Source organism: Capra hircus, chromosome 12 (genome assembly GCF_001704415.2).
Source record: "Capra hircus breed San Clemente chromosome 12, ASM170441v1, whole genome shotgun sequence".
Taxonomy (NCBI): Eukaryota; Metazoa; Chordata; class Mammalia; order Artiodactyla; family Bovidae; genus Capra; species Capra hircus.
In genome coordinates this window covers 76,096,266-76,107,044 of record NC_030819.1, presented here as the reverse complement: position 1 = coordinate 76,107,044, position 10,779 = coordinate 76,096,266, and the positions used below count along the sequence as shown (strand labels likewise).

Genomic DNA, 10,779 nt, shown 5'->3' with positions numbered 1-10,779 from the left:
CTTTGCTGCTTGCAAAGATTTCAGATGGCAAATCCAAGTCCAAGTCTTCCTGAATGAAACTGGAACCCAGAATCTTAGCCTAGACCCAGACCCTTCACTGAGCTTTCCATGTATCAACTGGCCCTGACGTCAAGGGGTGAGTTAGAAAAAAAAAAAGAAAGAAAGAAAAAGAAGCGCACTCAGCAAGTGGCCTGCCCTCTGCTATCTCCTGGGTGGCTGGGAGCAGTCTTCATTTCCTGCTTTCTTCTCAGGGTGATTTAGCCTTCGGTATTTCTAAAGGTTGGGGACAGAGATAAAGATTACCTCTCTTCCTGCCTGTTTCTCCATCAGCTCGCAGCTGTATATCTGGGGCCCAAGACATATGTGTCCTCATCTTAGATATTGAATTCTGTGTTCACCTTATATATCACTCACTTGCTGCATTTCCTCACCATTTCTTTTCTCTCTCTCTCTCTCTCCTTCCCCGCCCCCCCCCCCCCAGCCTCCAGCTGAGAGAGGCTGCCAGGCCCTTTTGGAACGCGAAGACGAAAATGAATCTAACTTGAGTGCTGAGGCTACTCTCTCTGGAATATTTAAATGAGATAAATGATGCTGGTCGGAACAGCAGTTCCCTGACATATTGGAGCGCCAAGAGCCATGTAGAGCTGTCACTCGGAGGAATGACTCTCCCAGCCGCCAGCCCTCTGTCCTGCGGTCCTGCCGCCCCTCAGCACCGCCTCATGAATGTGTATTTCCTGCAGGAGGTGAAAAGACAAGCCCATCCATACAGCTCGGGGCCAAAATCCACTAAGACGCAGGTATTCCCTTCAGATAAACTCAGCGCACTTTCCCCCAAGGTTTCAGGTGCGGCGTGGAGACTGTGGCGGTGCCGTCTTCCACGAAATGGATGTGGGTCTGTGTTCCCCGCAAGTGCCCCCCAGGAGCCAGGGAAGCTGCCTCAGGTGCACGGCCCCTCTAAATTCGACTATTGTATTCAAGCTGTCATTTTTCATTTTTAAAACCAGGATCCCTCCAGGTAATCAGTAACCTTGAAAAGAACTGAACTCTAAAGCACAGGTCTGCTGGAGGTCCTCTGGGAGCCTGGAAAAGTTGGAGAAAAATACAAACATCAGCGCCCGCGGGCGGGCCTCCGCCCCCTCCCGGCTCCCTCACTATCTCCTTCCATCTTCGCCTTGAATGTTTCACAAAGTTTAGACAGGTTTAGGTTATCACTCAAACACTGTGACTCAAACTCGGGGAAATTGTTCCCGTAATGGAGTTCTCAATTTATTGGTCAATTTCACCTTGATTTTGTGTCACTGTTTGCTTCGCTAGCCCTTCAGCTTGTATTACATACTCTAAAAATGGGAAACATTTTCAAATATTTTAAATATCACCGATAATTTTATTCAGCTCATAATCTCCTTCTGGAAAGATAAATAAAAATAATTTTTTCTAAAAGGCAACATTGTTCTCCAGGCTTGCCTTTTCATAAATAGCTAAAATCTGCCACCTTCTGGATTTTCCAGGTCGGCTAGGACATAAACTAGCCTTCTTTTCTGGAACCCCGGCGTAGATCTTCCTCAGCTATGCAATGACAGTGCCATCTAGTGGGCATTTCCCAGACTGTTCATTCAGTAGAAACACAAAAGAACAGGGTTTTTAGAGGGAAGCAAATATTCATTTAGGGCAATTTACTCAAATTACAATTACTAAAAGAAAATGAAACTTATACAGTGTATTGATATTTGAAACTAAAGGTCAGCATTTATTAAATAAATTTGCAAAAGGGAAGTAAAAGGATATGTTTGCTCAAATTAATGCAGCCTCATCTGAAAAAATGCATTTTTATTTCAAATTGAACAATACCCGTATTAGAACCATAGTAAGCTCATTCATCCTCCACATTAACCTGAAACAAGACAGAAAAATTGAGCTGTTTCTCAGTCTTTCGATCCTCTTTGTGGGAGGAAGAGATGGAAACATTCTGGTTTCTATTCAATAATTTTTAGCCCTCATATTGCAAAGAAAAGAAGACAGACACTTCTGCATTTTTAACAATTTCTAGGCTCTGCGGTTGCAATCCTTCCTGGAATCTCCTGCATGCCGGAGGAGAATCCATTTGGCAGAACGCTGGAGACTGGCTGACAGTGTGTTCATTAGCCGCCGCCTCATCCCCGGGAATCCAGTCGCAGTGAGAGCAGAATTTAGGATCAGAGGGGCCCCCCTGCTTGTGAGGTTTCAGGGATGGAACTCCATTGCGCTCTCTCCTCTGCTGTGTTTTGAAATCTCCCGTGTCCTCCTTTGGTGAGATGAAAGGGCGTGGGGTGGGGTGGATGTTTTTCTCCCCATGTCAGAAACCCTCTCTGCAGTGAGCTCCATTTGGGGGGCTGTCAGGAATTTGACAAACTATCTCAGTGGCTGTAAATCTACTTTGTGCCGAGATGCTGTGAAGTGCCTACTGTAGATGTGCCCTGTGGTACCAAATTTAGTTTCAGAAAATCGAAACTGGTTTAAAGCTCTTACTGAACTGAAGGGAACCTCATTATCCCCGCCCTTCCTCCTTCCTGCTTTCCCTCCCTTCAAGGCATCCCCCCCGCACCTCCTCTTCCCACAGGCCCCAGCCCTGAGCGGGGACCAGGAAGCTCTGCGCCTCACAGTGACCATTTGATGCTGGAGATGAACACTGATGGGCAGGTTCTTCACGGAGGTACAGGTAACCGCAGGTCATCCGTCAACCCCACCAAGGCGGCTGCAGGAAAGGCTTTCCCCTTGGTGCCAAGGACCTCACCAAATCCTTGTTTTTTGTTGCTTATTGGGTGGGGTGGCAGATTAGAAAAGGACTGAGGTTGAACCTAGGAAGTCAGTTGATCTGATCGCCCCAGAGAAAGAGATGCTGCATCTAAAGCCAGCCTCCAACCTCACAGCACTTTAAAATTTGGCACTCCAAGCTGCAGAGGCCTGGTCTGGCCCAACTCCCAAGCTGTTTGGGAACCAGAGCAAAAGATTTCAGTAATGCTCCTGGCTAGGATACCATTAGCAAGACCATCTCCAGGCGGACATTGATCACAGAGGAACTACTCTAGGGTATTTATCCCCCGCTCTCTCCCCACTCTCTCCCCAGGCAGACGAGCTGCCCCACAGCCACCCTCGGGCCAGACTTGGAGGAAGATAAAAGTACCAGCAGAATGGGGTGGGAGCACCAGGGAGGGGACCTGGGCCTGGACAAGCAGCCCCAGAGCTTGAGTGACATTCCGACTGTGCAGATACAGGGCTTAAAGTTTTAGCTGCTGCCGCTGTCTTCCTTGGGATGGCTGGAGCCTCTTGATCTCGGGGGCCAGGGTCCTCACACATCTGTATACCTTACCACTCCCTCCAAAAGGGAGAGTCAGACAGAGGCCAGAATGTTACTTCAGTGCGCTAAACCTTAGATGCCCCTCCAGCTCTCGGCGATCAGATCAACTGGCTCTTGTAATAGAGATGAGAGGCACAAGCTGGAGGCAAGAATACATTCTATGGACCAGAAACTCAAGAGCTGCTGCCCACAGTGGGCTGAGCTGGTGGCAAGAAGGGTCAGGGCCTCAGAAAGAGCTTTTGCTGGAAAGAACATGATGTTATATAGAAACACACATTTCTAATGTACATATTAGAAATCATTCTACACCCACCCCTTCTACACCTGCCTCTGCTAAACAGCCAAGATTCCAAAAACCCAGAAAGGGTCAAAGGGCTTCCAGGCTAGAAGGAGACACAGCAGTGATATAGCTAGCTGCGGAGCAACACAGTCACTAGGAAAACAAAGACCACGGGCGGTAAATGGGCCAAGGAGTTCATTCTGGGGGGAAGGGTTAGGGAAAATCTTACTGAGAAGGTAACATCTATAGGCGCTTAAAGAACAAGAGAAGGGAAGGGAGGAAAATGCAGGAAAAGCCCCAGAGCAAAGACGGGGAGGCCAGGGCACAGCTGAGCAGAGTCCACATGGTGGGTGGTAGGCCTCCAGGAGTCTGGCGGTTTGTACTGGTTGGAAACTGTCTTGCCAAGAGGTAGTAGCAAGGAGCCGGCAGAACTCTCTAAGCAAGGACGCCTGCAGAGATGAACTTTGGCAGTAGTGATGAGCAAGGTGAAAGAGGGGAAAAGCAGCCAGAAATAGCAGGTAGGCCGTTACCAAGTGAGAGAGGGTGAGAGCCTTCACTGCGGACAGAGAATTAGAAATGAAAAGAAAAACAGAGATCTGGGAGCGAAATCTGGAGCCAAACTGAAAGAAGCTATTGAAATTGAGGAGAAAGGACATCCTATGTGACTAACTTGAGTAGAACAGAGAGTGGGGGTCGGGTTGGGGGTGGTAATGTCCTACTTTCAGAAGGAGAGGGAAGAGTTTGGGTTTGGGTCCTAATGAATCGGGGTTCAGATGTGATAAGCTTGCAGTGCATGGCCTTCATTGGGAAACCAGGATTACAGCTCTGGAGGTCAGGCGAGGAGCTGAGAGCAGAGATCGGATCCCAGAGAAACATCATCTAACAAGGGCGTCAGTCCCTGAGTGCTTTGCTCACTAGTACATTTCATGCCTAGAGCAGGGCTTAGCACAGAGTAGGTGCTCAGGATATGTTTCTCAAACAAATGAATGAATTCGATCGATGCTCATCGATCTATGGGGGAAGCTGAGTGCGCCGGAGGTGGACAAGATTTCTCAGACAATGGGGAGCAAGGATTCGGGACAATCGAGAAGGACACCCTAAAACTGTGCAGGACACTTTGGGAAGCTTGCTGTGAAGAGAGGATAGAGAAAATTCTTTACATTGAGGTTTCTTTGAGATAGGCACATGTAGGGTTCATCTGGGTGCCTCCCAGGTGGCTCAGTGAGTAAAGAATCCGCCTGCAATGCAGGAGATGCAAGAGGTGCGAGTTCGATCCCTGGGTGGGGAAGATCCCCAGGAGGGCATGGCAACCCACTCCAGTATTCTTCCCTGAGGAATCCTATGACAGAGGAGCCTAGTGGGCCTCAGTCCACGGGGCCACAAAACGTCGTACGTGGCTGAAGCGACTGAGCACACGGCATTCATCAGTGTCCTAGCAACCACAGAATTCCATCAGATAGTTCAGGTAAGAGACTTCACTATGAGACTGCTTGTGGATGTCCAGGGACCATTAAGGGAACCACAGGGAGTGACACGGCACAGCAGGAAGCCACTGCCATTCCTGAGTCTGAAGGAGCAGCAGGAAAGAGGATGGCCAGAGCTGGAGCCTTGAGGCAGGACCATCAGATTGCAGCTACAGAGAACAGCTCCATCGCCAGACCGCAGTGCCGAAGCGGAGAGCGAGGGGGACGAAAAACCTTCATCTACCCTGTCCCCCACCCTCTGATTTCTTGCCAACACCTCACACTGGCAGGACCCAAACGGTCACCGAAGGGCAAGGGTGGGGCCAGCCTCCCAGGGCACAGGGCAGGATGGGGAAAGGAAGGAAATGGGAGCTGGTGGAGGTCACCAGCACAGAGATTGAAGAAAACCAGCAAGGAAAGGTGGCGAGCTTGCAGGTGCCAGGATGGGTGGAGATGCTTGCAATCAGGGGACCTTCCTAGGAGGTGGCAGATTCAGGAGCCCAAGGGCAGGTGATGAGGATCAGGGAGAGGTCGAAGACACCAAGTGCCCCTCTCCAGACTCCGCAAGTATCGGCGCCCCTGAGATCTCGCGCCTGCTGTCCCGGAGGACACGGATGCTTATGCGCAGCAGGCGTGTGGTTCAGCCAGCTCATTCCAGGTGCCCCTCTGAGCGTATTCTGAGAGCCTCTCCTCTCCTCTGATGGGCTCCCCAGGTGGTGCTAGTGGTAAAGAACCCACCCACCAACGCAGGAGACATAAGAGACACAGGTTCGATTCTTGGGTTGGGAAGATCCCCTGGAAGAGGAAATGGCACCCCACCCCAGTATTCTTGCCTGGACAATCCCCATGGACAGAGGAGCCTGGCGGGCTACAGTCCATAGGGTCACAAAGAGTCAGACATGACTGAAGCGACCTAGCATGCACGCACACACTCCCCTGAAACCACCACCACCTGCAGTCTCTCTAGAGCCCAACACAGGCTGTATCTCCAGAGACGAGAAGAGGCAGAAACCTCCAAAAGCACCTCTGCCCCCGCAGGTCCTGAAGCTGAGGTCCTGCCAGCAGATCCTCAGAAAGCATCTATCTGTAAAGGTGCCAGGGCTGGGAACCAGGGCCAGGCCTCAGGTCTTCAGATGTCCCGAAGAGAAGGCTAGAAAGGCACTGTATCACCATTCCTCACTCAGGGATGCAGGAACCGATGCTGAATATTAAAAACTTGCCCAAAGTCACCCTTGAACAATCTTGCTTGGATCCCTTTCTTTCAAGCAACTCATATTCACCGCACACCTAGGATGCGCCAGGTGCAGCCGTGGACGCTGGGAAGGGAGAATGAACAAGGCAGACAGCTCGCCCTCCCTTTGAGAGCTCCCATCCGAGGTGGGACGGACAGACAGCAAGCACGAAACCAAGCATGAATCGCCATGAGCTTCTCCAATAAGTGAGCCGGCCCTTTCTCCAAAGCCTGGCCGTCCAGCTCTCGGACACCCTCTAAAGCCAAGCTCCAAACATGCCCCATCACACCCCGAGCCCTGTTTGTTAAGAAGGCGACACACCCACACAGCAGGCCCGTCTGCTGTTTGCACTGCACCTTCCCACCAAGCCCTTGAAACACGTTAAATCATCATTGCCATTCCACTGCGAGCGCATTTCTCTTTTATTTTAATCCTATTATAGAATTTTTTGATGGCAACCTGCTGTTAGAGTACATCTAACTATGTTAAAGCTCCCCAGGCCCTGAGCATGAAAGAACCTCTCCAGAACACATGCTAGGACAGGTCTGCCTTGTTAGCATGGAAATGAAAATAAAAAGAGCTGCTCTGGGGCGAAGAGGAGGAGGCGGGTGTTCTAATACCAACACTTAGGAGGCCATCTGGCCTTGTTCTCGCCGTCAGGCTTCGGGTGGCAGAGACCGGATGGTGACGATCCTTCTCTGTATTCTGCTCGGTGCCTGGCACTTGGTTTTGAGCCCCCGTGGCTAGTAGCATAGCTTGCAACCCTGGCACTAAAGGGCATCTCTGGTGCTTTTAGGCTACAGTTGCATTTTGGTGCAAGGGGATCAGCAGCCAGGAAAACCTGTAGGTTCCCTCTTGGGCTTTGGTGACGTTTCATTAGTGAAATGGAAATATATATAATTGAAATAAGCAGGCGAGCACCTTCCTTCATCTGCGGATATGCAAACAGGAGCCGCCCCAACGTGGTCCGAGTAACAGCTTCCCAGAGAAGACTGCCTTCACAGTCCTTAAACGAAGTTCCACTTGCGGGCTGCCACAGGAATGTGTATCTCTAGTAATTATCTCACTCTAGAAAACAATAATATGCAGGTCATCGTTTCTTGGCAGTACAAATTAGAAATACCCAAGGCAGCAGAGCCTTCTGGGCCTCAGTCTTCAGGCCCAGAAGAATACAGAGTGGATGCTGTAAATAAAATTAATAATTGAAGTCCATCTGAATAAAAGATGGATAGACTTGTTTGTGCTAGTGGTGGAGGCGACGGTCATTAGCCATCTCTCACGTGTTCTGGAAGGCCAGGCCCTGCGCAAACTGTATGTAATGATCAGCCTCTCCTGGAAGGATGATGCGTTTTTTAGGCTGTTTGGGGTTCATGATCCAGTGTTAGGTCTCGGCGTTCGTTCAAGAGTCCATAGAAGGAGTTAGAATCATTAACATCTTCTAAACATTGTTTATGGACTTTTTATACTATTAATAACAACAGAAGTTGCACCAAGAAGAACAGATTGTTTTTGAGAGAGTTTGGCCAAATGATTTCCATGTAAGTGCGGGCAGGCGTGTATGTATGCACGCAACCACAAGACTCCTCACTGACATGGGAGAGCAATATATAATTCATCCCCTTAAAGGAAAACAAACTGAGTCAGTCCTTCAACCCAGGCAGGGGGTCGGGGGGTGGTGCGGGGTATCTATTTAACAGCCAGTGAGGCATGAGGCATTCAGAATGGACTGACCTCACTAATACATTTGTCACGAGCACAAGTCCTGCATTAGCCCTTCTGAGGCTCTCCTGCAGACGGGAGCATTTATTTATTTAACAACAAGCTCTTACTACTAAGTGGACAATTCCCGGATGGCACAGTGGTAACGAATCCATTTGACAATGCAGGAAGCACAAGAGACGTGGATTTGATTCCCTGGGGTGGGAAATGGCAACCCGCGCTAGTAGTCTTGCCTGGAAAAATCCCATGAACAGAGGAGCCTGGTGAGTTACAGGCCGTGGGGTCGCCTAGAGATGGGCACGACTGAGCATGTCCACACAGGGCACACAGCAGCAGGGTTTAAGTGTTAGCGACTCACAGAAGAGAAAGGATGGCCCCTGCCCACAAGGAGCTCAGAATGTAGTGAAGGAAACAAAACTCGTACAGAAACGTAATACGCAATGGAAAGCATAACTGCCCTGATAGGCTTACGTCCCAACTTACAGGCGTTGAGAAGATGGAGGTTATTTGTAGCTGGAGGAAACAAGGAACTTTGATGGAAGAGGTTGTATTTAAAATGAGGTTTGAAGAATAGCTGGGCTTTTGACATGGTTATGGACTGAACGTCTGTGTCCCCCCTAAACTCATATGTTGAAGCCTTGACACCCACCACCCCATAATAGTATTTGCTGGTGGGACCTTTGGTGGATAATTAAGTGTTGATGAAGTCATGAGTGTGAGGCTGCCGTGAAGGGATTAGCATCCTTACAAGAACAGGAAAAAGCCCAGAGCAGTCTCTCTCCTCCTCATGAGGACACATAGCAAGACAGCAGCTGTCTGCAAGGAGGGAACCAAATCTGCCATACCCTGATCTTGAATTTCTCAGCTTCCAGAACTGCAAGGAGCAAATATCTATTGTTGAAGGCACCCAGTCGATGGCATTTTGTTCCAGCAGCCCAAGCAAACGAAGACAGATGTGGACAGGCAGGAAAATGAGCATCCCGGAGGAGGGACAAATGGGAGCGGTGGCACAGAAGTGGGAAGGCACTGGGGCAGATTCAGAGGGAGCAGTTCGGCTTGCCTGCCTCCCAGGACTCACGGAGCCCAGTAATCAGAAACCCAACTGGGCAGGTGGATGGGGGTCAGCCTGTGACGAGCCATGAGCAGCGGGGGAAGGCATCTGACCTGGCCCCGGAGATCTGGAGCACAGTCAAAAATTATTTTAGTGGAAGAGTAACGCGATCGGAGCTTCATCATCAGTCAACTCAACCGTATTTTCTCCTTAACAGGTAACAGTGGCAGCGAGCTGACCCCAGAGAACCAAGCTCAGCTGCATACGGTCAGGCAGTGGGTGGCCTGTGCCCCCACGTGCCTGAGCCAGAGAAATAACCGCTTATTCAAGCTGTCAGTCACCGAGTCGCTGGAAGCACCCTCCACGTGGGAACGACAGCGAGCACTTCTCCTACTTAGTTCTTAGCAGCAGGATGTGCCCTGCTTCACAGCTGTCATCCGGGACCAGGACAAAGAAGAAGCTTAAGAGGATCTGAGACAGAGCCTGCAGACGCTCCCATTTTCACTGGCCGTTTCCGTGAGCTTGGCTGACCGTGCCAGTCAATGTTGACTTCTTTTTTTCTCCTGAATGAAATAGAAAAGCAGAACTCTGTTGATTTTTGTGTTTTATGGCTGATCGATGGGGGTCAGAGCCAGGGCTTTGAGACATGCCGAGGGGGAGGAACTGGGCTGCTTTTTGATGGCCTCATTTGTGGCATGTCTTCTTCTGGGAGAGATGGAGGTCAAGGTGAATCCCTCTTTCAGACTCAGATGACTCAGGCGACATCACCCCTGGGCAGAAGAGGCAATGGTGGGGGCGTTTCCAGCCAGGCCTAGTGAGGCGAGGTGACATTTAAGGGCTTTGAAGAAACGCGGCACTTCCGGCAGAGGGACCCTAAATTGCACCTGCGTTTCTGCAGGCTCTTCACTTGCTTTTTATATCCTTGCAGGCTGTCTCTGGAATTGCTGAAAGGTGGAAAATCCGCACATTCCTTAGGCATTTGGCAGCCAGGCAGGGAAGAGAGTGATGAGAATCAGGCTCTTCAGAAAGCAGGTATATATCATTCTAACCCCAACCGTGGTGCCATTGGCCAAGCCTCAAAATCTTGATTTCTAGAACAACATTGCTAATAATAATAATAGATTCCAACTGTTAATTAGCCTCTAGACTAAATGTTTTGAAAGAAAAGTGAAAGTGTTAGTCACCTAGTCATGTCTGACTCTTTGCGACCCCATGGACCATAGCCTACCAGGCTCCTCTGTCCTGGGATTCTCCAGGGAAGCATACTGGAATGGGTTGCCATGCCCTCCTCCAGGGGATCTTCCTGATCCAGGGATCACACCCAGCTGTCCTGCATTGCAGGCTAATTCTTTACCATCTGGGCCACCAGGAAAGCCCCACTAAATGCTTTGCTGCTGCTGCTGAGTCGCTTCAGTCGCGCCCAACTCTGTGTGACCCCATAGATGGCAGCCCACCAGGCTCCTCTGTCCTGGGATTCTCCAGGCAAGAACACTGGAGTGGGTTGCCATTTCCTTCTCCGACTGAATGCTTTAGTTATGTCCAATTGCCTTAATCCTCCAAGTAACCTCTGAGAGAGTGATGATTGCTTCCATTTTATGGAAGAAATCGGAACTCTGACAGGTTGCATAGCTGATCCAAGGTCAGCTGGAAGTAAGCTACAGAAGGCACTTGAGCCCAAACCCTACCGTCTCAGTCACCAG

The 10,779-nt window shown here is 50.0% G+C and overlaps 1 long non-coding RNA gene across 1 annotated transcript; it reads left to right on the top strand.

Annotated features, from left to right (window-relative positions):
• On the top strand, nt 2,209-8,979 carry LOC102170330. Its single transcript, XR_310429.2, has 3 exons — nt 2,209-2,286; nt 2,597-2,695; nt 8,894-8,979. It is a non-coding gene; the product is annotated as an uncharacterized LOC102170330 (long non-coding RNA).